At 43.6% G+C, this 12,735-nt stretch overlaps 1 pseudogene; it reads left to right on the top strand.

Moving 5' to 3' along the window:
• Positions 1-384: 384 nt before the first annotated feature.
• Positions 385-12,735, top strand: part of LOC115752639 — a 44,425-nt pseudogene continuing 32,074 nt past the window's right edge.

The following is a 12,735-nucleotide window of genomic DNA, read 5'->3' as shown; positions in this document are numbered from 1 at the left end:
TTCTAATGCACTGGTCCTTATCTTTTATTATGTATTCTATAGATAGTTTTGGAAGGTGAGAAAAAATGTGACAAAAATCACTTTACATTATGAATATACCCTTGGCAAAAAGGATGGACTTGTGAAGGTGCCCAATTACAATTACCAGCACCCTCTCCATCCATTTTTAAAATTTTTTTGCCGAACACTCTCTCGCTCGCTTTCATTCGTAGTTCATACTCCAAAAGGTAGGGTTTTGCTCTCTGCAAAATTGAAATTCTCTTCCCAGACTCGATCTTCTGAAATTCCCCGGTCTTTCTTCTCGAAATCGATTGCAATCCCTGCATTGCCAGACCCCACATTTGCCGCGATTTAGGAGGGCTTTGGGGTGCGGGGCTTGGGAGATTTCGACGCTTCTCTCCCTCGTTTCCCTCATCAATATCGCCACCAAGGGATTCGCGAGGCAAGGTGGAGCGATGATGAAGAGTTTGATGGATCCGTCGACGGCGTTCCTGGCCGCGAGCGGAGGCGACGCCGTGAATCTGTTCGACGTGTCCGTGGAGGCTGGGGATCCGTGTACATTGAGCTACGCGCCATCGCCGGGGAGCACCGTTCACTCCATCAAGTGGAATCACACCAGTGAGTGACGGTCTCGGTGTAGCTGTCCGTCCTGTTTATTTTACACTCTGTCGGGGAAATTAGATTGCTTTTCTGAGCCGAAGTGAGGATTGAGTGATCGATTGGTCTTCACGGAAGTGGTAGGCTTATGGTAATCGTAAATGAAGTGTAGTCAACTAGCCAATCGCTATACCTGGTGTGGGAGTGATTGGGTCTGTGTGTGAAACGAGGAGAGTTTCGTGTAGGGTTGTCTCCAGTAGCATATATGAAGAAGATGAACAAAAATTCATCTTGTGCCCGGTTAAAACATTCGGGTTTTTCTTTTTCTAATTTTCTTTGCTGATCTTCAGGTTTAGTTGTCGCTAGTGCTGGGGAAGACGGGAAGACGGGAAGATCTCGCTGTGGAGTAAAAATGCTCAAAGCATGGGGACATTATCGGTGTCCGGGATAGATGGTGGAGACAACACTAAGGTACCCAGATTTACTCTTTAGTTCTTTCCCCATTGTTAATCAAGCTAAAAAAGGCTCACAGGCAGTTGTTTTCTATTTATTGGGGTTGCTGTCTCCTGTTGTTTGTAGTTGTCCCTTGCATTAGGTTTGGGATGTCAAAACTTTTAATTTCTGTGTGTCCAAAAACACATTCCTTATACAGCCACTATGTCTGGGAATTTGCTCCTACATATTTACCACACGAAAGAAAGAAAAATATAACATGGTTTCTATCTCTCACGACCTAAAAATTGGTTTTCTAGGTTAACGGATTATCGTGTCAATTAAATCAACTAACCTAATTTGTACCCTCCCAAGTCCTACCGAATCGTAACTTAGGTTTATTTATGAGAAAATATTTAATCGGAGCTGCCATTAATCATTTACGGTAGGCTGATTAGAAACTTGTATAAAATAGCGGGAGAACTATTTTATCTCTACGAACCGTAGAATATGAATCCGGGGACCTGGTTACGCTAATTGAAAAATTAACGCCCTTTCGGTACCAATTTCATGAAAAAAGCCTTTCCAATTGATCGATGTGAATTCGATGATTAATTGAAAAAATGTGACATGAAAACCATATATTAAGCGCCCGGAGGATGATTTTCTTTGGTATTTTTGGTAATAGAAGCAATGAAAAATCCGAACAAAAATAAACAAAAATGCCCAGAATATACCTTTAATTTCCAATTTTTCCAAAAATCCTCTCATTCCCAAAGATCCGGGCTAGAGCGAGATTTTATCCGCTACATCCTCGAGGATTCGAGCCGGTATGTGGACATCTATATAGAAAAACAACATCCCTTTCGCCAAAGGGCAGAACACAAATTTCTATATTAAATCACCATCCCGTTTCATAAGATCATGGACAAGGCGTATGATTTATTTTTTTCGACGGGTTTAGGCACATAGGGGAGCATTTATTATGGGCATGTTTGTTTAAAAATGTGCAAATTTTATAACAATCAAAAGCAAACAAACATGACAAAAATAAAATAAACGTGAGCCAACTAATGTTAATTTTCAAAAGTTCTAGGGGTGGCCGAAAACATGATATTGGGGCCCACCTTTCCTCATCCGAAATCCAAATTTTAATTTGAGAAGACATCCTTAGGATTTGAAGATTTAATTTCAGATAATTCTCAAAAAAAAAAAAATCAGATATTGTCTATTTGAACTCAAACCTTATCCTTAAGATTAGATATCCATTCAAACCACAAAAGATAAGATCAAACAAGGCATCCAACTAACACACATGTTAAAGATAAACATTCAAAGCCGAGAATTATCCACAGCAAATATGATTTTATCCAATTCAAATGTATTCAAAGATTAGATAAAGTTCAGTTTATTAAACCTCATCTGCAACATAGAGATAACATCAAATAGCCAACGGATAAGTTCAACTCAATCAATTCAATGAGCTTCAGATAATTATCTAGAGCAAAAGGATTATCCACAACATAGATATTATCCAATTCAGATTAGGCAATTAAATCCTTGTAGATATGCTCAAATAATTCAAACAAATCGAATTAGGAAAACAAGATAATCTTATCATTCAAGGGGTAGAATTTTACCTTATCTTGCGATTGTGATTTCCTAATTCGAACTTTGTTCAAAGATTGCGTACCAAGCTCGAAAAGTGGACTGATCGGCTACCTAGCAGCTTCGCCAAGGGCGGTTTTTGTGCTTTCGTAAAGGCTTGTTTCGCAACAGCAACTTTGAGCATGAATACACCTACAATCCAGCACCAAATAGCAAAATTTTTGCGCGAGACAACGAAGTAATTGTCCCCGAACAGCGAGACAAAAATCTGCACAAAACAACTGCTGTTTTTGGGATAGACAGCAGTTAAAACGATGATGAACACTTCAAAATCAACTCCGAATTGCTGTAAACTCGTGTGCTCATTATTCACAACCACCAGCTTCGAATAAACCTCAATTAGTCGCAAAAACCAGCCCCAAACAGTGCGCGAACAGCCCTGAAATTAAGCCTCAAACCGTGCAAGAATTCAGATCAAACAGAGGAGATTCTCGGCTTTGGCCAATAGAGGTCGATGAATGAGCAGTTTGTTAAGTGGGTTGGAGTTTCACTGGAGTAGCTCGCCCAACTCAATTGCTTCTTTTGACTATGTACTGAGGTGTATACTTCATTGAGGGAAACGCCAAAAACCTTTTCAATGCCAAATTTCCAGCACGCGCGCACTTGATGAAAACCGCCCAAAACTTGCTCCTTTTGAGCTGAATTCGAGCTCTAAAGAGCAAGGTAATCTAGCACCAAATAGGAAACAAGTTGGTCGTTGAATTCCAAGCAAAAACGATGCTAAATCAGCCCTGAGCAGAGCCGAACAGTGGTGCGGAAGCTGCTGGACAGAAAACTTGCAATAATCGCATAGAATTTAAGCTTGAGTAGCCGCAACCCCAATTGCTTTCTTTGATCGTAGACTTCAGGGAAGCAAGGACACCACTTGATCTTGACCATGGAAGCGTGGACTTGTTGAACTCGTTTATTCATGGACAAACTACAGATCACCAAGGATTTTCAAAGAGGCAAACCACAAGAGGGACAGTAAGGAGCTTCGGAATTCACGATCAACCGCCCAGACTATGTCCTCTTCTCTGCCGTGATTCCCAATAATGTGGCCTCTTCTATTTTGTTTGTTCTTTCAAGAAATCACAGCCCAGAGCACACCATGTGGGCGTGGTTGGTCTCCAGTACACCTACAAAATAATATTAACCTCAATTAAGCTGCAAGTGGAATCCACAAAGGGAACCTAAAAGAAAGTGAGAAAATGCAAAACAATAAAGGAATTGGAATAACGTGATACTGATGAAGGATCCTTCCCCTTTTTCCTTGTCCCTTTCCTCTCTCTTTGTAATTGGCACCTTCGGAATTGCGTAATGAATTTTTTAACGATGGAAACACCCAACCACTTTCTTTTCTCCGATCTTACCGTGGAGAACACGAGTTCTCCATTGGTTTCTGAAGCTCTCTCACTGTTCCTTGAATCTCCAATTGCCTATGGCCGTATATTCAAAGGATTGGCCCCCAAACCTGCAAGAAAAAAAAGGGCAAGACAGAGGACCCCTCTCTCTTTCTTTTACTTCAAAAAGTGCCGTGTTCGACAATGAATTGGTCTCCTCCTAAACCCTAGGCTTTGCACTCTATTTATAGACTAAGGGTTTTCTAGTCCTAGTTGAAGTAAGACTCGTCATCAACCGTCAGATTAAAAATTCTGATTTTCGAGAGTCCGATTTCATTAAAACTCCTCAATAATTTTGGCCACAAGAGGAATTGTCATGGGCTAGCCCAATTTCATGCTCTTGCGAGCTTGATTGCACATTCTTGGGCTCAAATTGGGCTTTAATTAATTAAATGAGTAATTAATTAAAAGCCTTTAACAATTAGGCGAGCAAAGTGAGCTGAATTAAACTTGAAAATAGGTTCAAGCCCTCTTAGAATTTTCGGCACACTTCGTGGCCTTAGTCGAAAATTTCAAACTAAGTTTGGTTCGGTCGCTATGTTCAATTAAGCTCTATTGACTCAACTCTGCAATAATACATGACTGATGAAAAATAAATATGCAATGCACGGGGAATTAATTTTTGGTGAGAACTATAACTAATTCTCATTTTATGCTTGAAATAAATGATTTAATAAAAATCAAAATTTAGGTGTCAACACTATCCCATCTGTCTTGCTTTTTGTTAGGGCTTATAACATAGTGACTAGAAGAATGGAGGATATATCCGTTGAGTGGAGATGGGATAGCATAACTGTCTAATGATTCAGTTTTTTAGACTCTAGAAGTTGTTACCGACGATCTTGAGGCAGATTTAATGGCTTTACATGTACAATGTACATGAATACAGTTGCAAGAATTTGCTGGAAATGGACAGAAAACCCTGCATTTCAATGTCATTAGCAATTATTGATGATTCGCAATTCCACTTGATCTTTCACATGCAATATATACATTGGTGATGGGGCTACTATTTTCTTGCTCCTTTACACAATTCTGACTCACTGCATAAGAAACTAACACGTTGCATGAGGATCACAAATAAAGAGAACTCTAGTTTTCATATTTGTCATGCTATCATGGCCATGGCATTGACTTACTGTGATTTTCTGGGCTTTCAGGAATCTATCATGGCTATTAGCTTTAGCAACAAGGGATGCAGATACATATGCTCCGGGGGAAGTGATAAAGTTGTAAGAATATGGGACTTGCAGAGGAAGCGATGCATTAAAGGGTTAAAGGGTCATAGCAATACGATAACAGGTGCCGTGTGCAACTGTAAGGATGAGGACTTGGCTTCTGTCAGTATCAGTGGAGACCTCATTCTTCCCAACCTTGCATCCGGTGCAAGGGCGGCTGAACTGAAGGACCCCAATGCAGAGGTCATTTATTGTTTTCATCTTAAACTGCAGCGTGATGCTTGCTGGCTCTGCTTTGTAAAGCTAATTTTATTTTGCTGGACGATTCAAGACCTGGTACTTAGGGTACTTAACTACTCAAGGATTAGTCGACACCTTTTGGTAACTGCTGGCGATGATGGGACAGTTAATCTGTGGGACACTACTGGTCGTAGTCCCAAGGTTTTCTTTTATGTTTTAACATATGCTTGCTACCATTGCGATGTTTTGTTACTTTATTTCGAGATCCCTGTGAACGTGGATATGGTTATTATTTACCTGCACCATTTCATACTGTTGCTTTTCCAGTTCAAAGCTATGCTTGTGGAAAATCATGGAGAATTGAAAAGGTAGTCATTGTTAATAGCTCTTCCAGAGAATTACCTGTGCTAGATTGCCAATCGGATTAGCAATATAACTTAAGATATGACATTAGAGCTCCAATAAGCACATTGTTTTGGATTTTCCACCGTCTTTTGGAAGGAGATTTTATTTGAATTCGAATGAGAATCATTGTGAGACTCTCTTCTTTAACACACACGCACGCACCCCCACACAACCACCACGTTGTTGGCTAGTCTGTTTCTCATTTTCAGTAAGTATTTGAGGCAATGTTTTGATGGTTCCTTTGTTTTCTCTAAGATTGCTTGGTTGAAGCAGCATTCTGCACCAACTGCTGGTGTTAGCTTCTCTCCATCCAGTGATAAGGTTTGTCCTTCCACTCACTAGCAGAGACCTGGATTTTCGTTCTTCTTCGTGAAAAGAGAATATCAGATAGCTGCGGACATAGTTGATGTGAAAGATTGCTATCTTTTTTATTTTTTGATAAGGTCTGCCCGTTGTTGTCGATGATCTAAACAGTGTTGATGATTCTAATATCCAGAATATCTGTGGCAGATGCTGTCAGTGTTGGTTATGATAAAAAACTGTATACCTATGACTCTGGATCCAGAAGGTTCTCCTGCACTTCCTATGAAGCACCTTTCTCTTCGGTGGCTTTTAGAGACGATGGATGGATATTGGCTGCGGGAACCAGCAATGGTCGCATAGTCTTTTATGATGACCGGGCAAAGCCTCAACCTTTCACTGTTCTTCGTGCTTATAATAGTTCAGAGGTGATCGATGTTTTCCGTATTTACCTTTACACGAGAAACTTTCAAACTTGGATACTCGTCCGTTTGTAGTTGGTTCTTTGTATTGTAAATCTTTTTCTGTGTTTTGAATAGTCTCCCTAATATGCACATAGAACTACCTAAGTAAGTCTTTGTTTACGTGTATTTCGTTGAACTGTTTTTCCTGTTCTCCGATACTCCCATCAAGCCCTTTTAACACTGATTTTTTGTTGATAGAATTGCTTCTGACTATTTATAGGTCCTTCCATGTCTTTTACAAGAGTAGAACATCGCCTTTTCCCCCTTTTTCCTCGACTTTGGATTGTTGGCCCGACAAGGAATGAAATTGCGTTGGATATACCCACCGATCGGTGGCCAAGTTGGTTTGAGTTCAGTTCCTTTCACGAGAGGTCCTGGGTTCAAAACTCCTCGACACCAGTGTCTTAAGTGGGGGGTCGTGGTGGTGGGCTCCTGCGCTAGCCCCTCCCGAGGACTAGTCATGCTCCACCGCTGTGTTGAGCGAAGCTCGCCGGCCGCGCGGAACCTCGGTCATAAAAAAAAAAAAATTGCGTTGGATATGTTAGTGGGCATGGGCTAGTACGGATGTAGAAAAAGAATAACCGAGCCTCTGTATTTTATGTGAGATTAACATGCATAAAGATGGTCACTCTGTGTCTCCATGAATAGAGAAGCATGTTAGTATGCAAATGTAACCAATATGATGGGGCAATTGTTGCATAAATCTCCCTTTCTCACAATGTTCATTGGATGGTAGTAGGTTATATGACAATACAGGAAGGCATTTGTATGAGGGAATACATGAAATAGAATGAGTTAAAAGTAAATCCTATAAAAGATTGAAATTGAGCATTGCTGATTTTTCTGCTTTCTCTGCTGTTGTCTTGTTAAGAGAATAGTTGATATAGCAGGAATAAAAGAGAGAGAAGGAGAAAGAAAGAAGAGAGGTAGGAATAGAATTGTAATTTCTTGATTCTTCAGTGTAGCCTAATGGCCTCTTAAATAGCCGAGTACACATATGAATATCAATTATAGATAGAAACTAATTGATAAATGTAAACTAATTGATGGCTATCCTTATAGATAGAAACTAATTGATAGCTATCCTTATTAATGTTTATTACTATCCTCGTCATAAATGGAATGTGAATCTCCTTAGCCTTGTTTAGGCATTTTTTGCGCTGTGAATATACTTGCAGTCCTTGGGACGTAACATTCCTTCCCCCATAAAGAGATGACTTGTCCTCAAGTCGAGTATTATCCAAGAGATGCTCATCCTCCCAACTGGAGTCTTTGGGTGCGAGGTCCCGCCATTGAACTAACACTTGTGAGACCGGCTTAGAGTCCTTCATAATGACTCATTGACCCAAAATTGCTAGTGGCTTTGTGAATGGGTTGGTGATCAATAGCTGCATCCGGAGGTGGGTGCACCCTAGTGGATTGTGAAGCGATATATGGTTTGAGTAGTGAACAATAAAAAACTAGGTGTATGCGATCGGAAGGCGGCGGGGAAAGTCGATAAGCCACTTGCCCTACGCGTTCCTCCACAAGGAACGGACCATAGTAGCTAAGCTCAAGCTTGTGGGCTGAGTCTTTGCGAACCGACACCGGGCGATAAGGATGAAGGCGAAGAAGCACCATGTCGCCTGGTTTGAAAGAAATATCAGTGTAGTGCTTATCTGTCTAGGTTTTCATGACCACCTGAGCTTTGGATAAATTGGCACGTAATCGAGATAAGATTATATCACGTGAGCGCAAGTCATGATCGATCGCTTCGACGGCACCGGTGCTCGTACAATAGGCCAAAAGGGAGGGAGGTTTTCTGCCGAATGTCACCTCGAAGGGCGTTATACCGATAGAAGCCTAGAGCGTGGTGTTGTAGTGGTACTCCGCCTAGCTAAGTATCTTGGTTCATTTGGAGGGTTGATCATGAACAAATGAACGAAGAAACTATTCAATGCAGCGATTGACACGCTCCATTTGTCCATTCGATTGCGGGTGGTAAGCGAATGAGAAGTGCAGCTTTGTTCCTCGGAGTTTAAACAACCCTTTCCAAATGGCACTACGAAAAATTGGGTCACGGTCGGAAATAATGGAGTAAGGTATGCCGTGTAGTTTTCCCACTGTAGTCCAGAAAACTTGGGCCACCTTGGTAGCGGTGTAGCGTAGCAGCGGTGAAGCGAGGTGGGCCCCCTTGGAAAAAACAATCAACGACCACTAATATGGCCGTATATCCGGCAGATGGTGGTAAATGTGTGATGAAGTCCATAGAGAGATCGGTCCATAATGTGTTGGGTGGAGCAATGGGCTGAAGTAACCCGTAGGGGTGATGGTTGGTTGGTTTGTACTTTTGGCAAACTTCGCATGCTTGGACGAACTTGGCGATGTCCTTGCGCATGTCGTCCCACCGAAAATGCGCGGAGATGCGCTGTAAGGTTCGTTGTTCCCCAGAGTGACCACCGTGTAAGCTTAAGTGATAATCTGACGGAAGGAAGGGCACGAGGGAGGAGTCCACCGGCAAGAACAAGCGGCCACGGTGGTGGAGCGGACCTGATGAGTAAGACCACTCGGATCGGGAGTCGGGTGCACGCTGGAGGCCGTCGATGATGCTCTTCGTATGCTGGTCTAGCGGTAGCTCGGCACCAAGGCTATCGAGGTCGGTATTCACGGGACGGGATAATGTTAAAAGTGCGCTTCCCTAGTTGACGTTATCGTAAACCCTTGACAAGGCATCTGCCGCTGCATTTTTCTTGCCCGGCTTGTATTCGATAGAGTAGTCAAAGCCGATCAATTTCGAGAGGAACTGTTGTTGTTACGGTGTTTGGATGGTTTGCTGAAGAAGATGGTGCAGCGGCCTATGATCTATTCGGAAAATGAAGTGAGCCTCGAGCAAATATTGATGCTACTTTTGGATGGCTAACTGTATTGTGAACAACTCATGCACATAAGTTGACTTGCTACGCATGAGGGGAAAGTTTACGACTATAGAAGGCCGCCGAATGCTCGGAGCGCATCAATACTGTGCCAATTCCTACGCCGCTAGCATCGGTCTCCACAAGAAAGGGAATGGCAAAATCAGGCGGTGCCAATACCGGGGCATGACTTAAAGCATCTTTGAGGGAGGTGAAGGCATGCTCGGCTTGTGCACACCACGCGAACCCATCCTTGGTGAGGAGGTCCGTGAGGGGGGCAGCTATAGTCGCGTAGTGGGCGATGAAACGACAATAATAGCCGGTCAACCCCAAGAAGCCGCGAACCTACTTGAGCGTAGTTGGGATTGGCCAATCTCGAACAGCTTCAAGCTTTGCAGGATTAGCGGAGACACCATGTGCTAAAACAATGTGTCTAAGGAATTTAACAGTGGGTGTGGCGAAGTTGCACTTCGAGTGTTTGACCGCCAGGCGGTGGTGACGCAGAGTGGCAAATACTTGGCGGAGATGATCAAGATGAAGGGCCAAATCCTTGCTATAAATAAGAACATCGTCGAAGAATATAACAACAAACCGACAAAGGAAAGGAATACCTCATTCATTAATGCTTGAAAGGTGGATGGTGCGTTGGTGAGTCCGAAAGGCATTACCGGGAACTCGAAGTGGCCGTGGTGTGTCCGGAGGCTGTTTTGTGAATGTCTGAGGGGTCCATCCGAATCTGATTATATCCGGAGCGCAAATCCAATTTGGAGAAAATGATAGCGCGGTGCAACTCGTCCAATAGCTCATCAACCGTTGGAACGGGGAATGGATCTTGAATAGTGGCGGCATTAAGCTCCCCGTAATCGACACATAAGCTCCAAGAGCCGTCCTTTTTTACCAGGAGGATTGGCAAATTGAAGGCCGAGCGACTTGGGCGAATGGTTCCGTCCCGAAGGAGTTCCGTAACTAGGTGTTCAATCTCATGTTTTTGGTAATGTGGATAACGGTAAGGCCGAACATTGACCGCCTTGGTGCCAGCTTTGAGGGGAATACGGTGGTCGACATCACGCGCCGGTGGAAGGCCGGTTGGCTAGGTAAATAGGTCGTCGTACTCCGCAAGAAGCGTTTGTGCTGATAGCGGAATGTCGGCATTCACGTATGCTGGAGGTTGGTTTGATGAAGAGGCGGATAAGCACATGTAGCACACGCTTACGCTATCAGCTGCCATGAGTTTGAAAAGGCCCGAAGAGGAGACCAATAATGCGCGCAGAGAGGGGTCACCTTGAAGCCGCACCGGTTGGCCATGGTGCTGGAATTCCATTGTCATGTTTGCGTGGTCTGTTAGGACTGGCCCCAAAGTTTCTTGCCATTGGACGCCTAGAACAATATCGGTTCCCTACAAGTCAAGAACAAACTGGTCCATGGTAAATAAATGGGTCTGAAGGAGTACAGGCACATCGTGACATATAGTTGTGCATCGTAGGGCATCACTATTGCCTACTAACACCTGGAAGGGAGTGATTGGTGATAGCAGCAAGGTAAGGAACTTGGACATGCGCGTAGAGAGGAAGTTATGTGTGCTTCCTCCATCAACCAACACTTGAACCGACCGACCTTGCACCGTTCCCGTCATGCGCATGGATTTGGGCGAGCGTTGACCCGGGAGAGCATGGAGGCTGATTTCTGGTTCGGATGGAGTGGTTTCGGTGGTCTCACTTTCGGTTGACCATGAGACGTCATCCAAGTCATCGAAACCCTCCAAATATAAAAGGGTCGGATGCCCCTTACAACGATGCCCGCGGACGAATTTTTCATCACGGTTGAAGCATAGACCTTTGTCACGTCGTACTTGCATCTCTTCGGTGGACAGATGTTTAACGGGAAGCCGAGGAACCGGTAGTTCTGCAGGTACAGATGTGGAAGGGTACGGTGGAAACAACCGGTTGCGTGGCTCGCCGAACCGGGCCTCATACACGCGCGTTAATGCAAAGGCATCATCTAAGTCCACCGGCCGGTGATCTTGGACGGCCATGCGCACTGGAGCCGCAAGCCTGAAATAAGCGAGCTACGTAAGTGTGCGGGAGTGAGTCCACGTACCTTGCTAGCAAGATTTTCAAAGGCAGCCTGGTAATCAAGGACGGAACCCGTTTGAGATAACTTGGCAAGAAGGGCGATTGCATCTTCGTATTCGGAGGGGCCAAATGCATCCCAATCCGGTAGAAGATTTTCAGCCACTAATCCTTGATTCCAAGTGGTGGCGGGAGCATTGAGGTGCATTGCCGCTAGCGAGAGTCGATCTTGAGGGTGAATATGATAATATTGAAAAAAGTGGCTTACGTTGAAAAGCCAAACAGACGGATCACACGAAGAGAAACGCGGAAATATGAGGCATGGTGTCGGGCCCTGCGTTGGCCTCTCATCCGTATGGGTGGGTTTCTATGGGCCACTCCCGAGAATTCCAGATGCCGTAGGATTGGATGAGGGGGGCAGTGGTGATGGCTCTGCTCGAATGATAGCCTTGAGACGTTGGTCACGTTTGTCCGGAAGAGTTATGAGGCTCTCGGCGGTCGGTTGATTGGCTTGAGAGGTAACAAGATCTTGTCACAATTGTTCAACAGCTGCAGCAGTATCATTGGCTAGCTGTTCCACCGCTTGCAATTGGGCCTCCTGTTCTTGAGAACGTGTTGTAGGCATGATGGAGGTGTGAGTCAACGAGAGCACGAATTATTAAGAGAATAGTTGATATAGCGGGAATAAAAAAGAGAGAAGGAGAAAGAAGGAAGAGAGGTAGGAATAGAATTGTAATTGCTTGATGCTTTAGTGTAACCTGATGGGCTCTTAAATAGCCGAGTACACATGAATATCAATTATAGATAGAAACTAATTGACAAATGTAAACTAATTGAGGGCTATCCTTGTAGATAGAAACTAATTGATAACTATCATTATTAATGCTGATTACTATCCTCGTCATAAATGGAATGCGAATCTCCTTAGCCTTGTTTAGGCATGTTTTTGCGCCTTGAATATACTTGCAGTTCTTGGGACGTAACATGTCTCCACCTATTATGCTCATTCTTGATTCCCGAATTGAATGCAATCTCTGCTGGTTTTTGGATCCGGCATCATGTTAGGAAATCCAAGTACTTATTCATTTGGATCTGGCATCATGTTAGGA

Source organism: Rhodamnia argentea, chromosome 8, assembly GCF_020921035.1.
Source record: "Rhodamnia argentea isolate NSW1041297 chromosome 8, ASM2092103v1, whole genome shotgun sequence".
NCBI lineage: Eukaryota > Viridiplantae > Streptophyta > Magnoliopsida > Myrtales > Myrtaceae > Rhodamnia > Rhodamnia argentea.
Note: the sequence above shows the minus strand (reverse complement) of the source record. Positions and strands in the feature narration are given on the sequence as shown.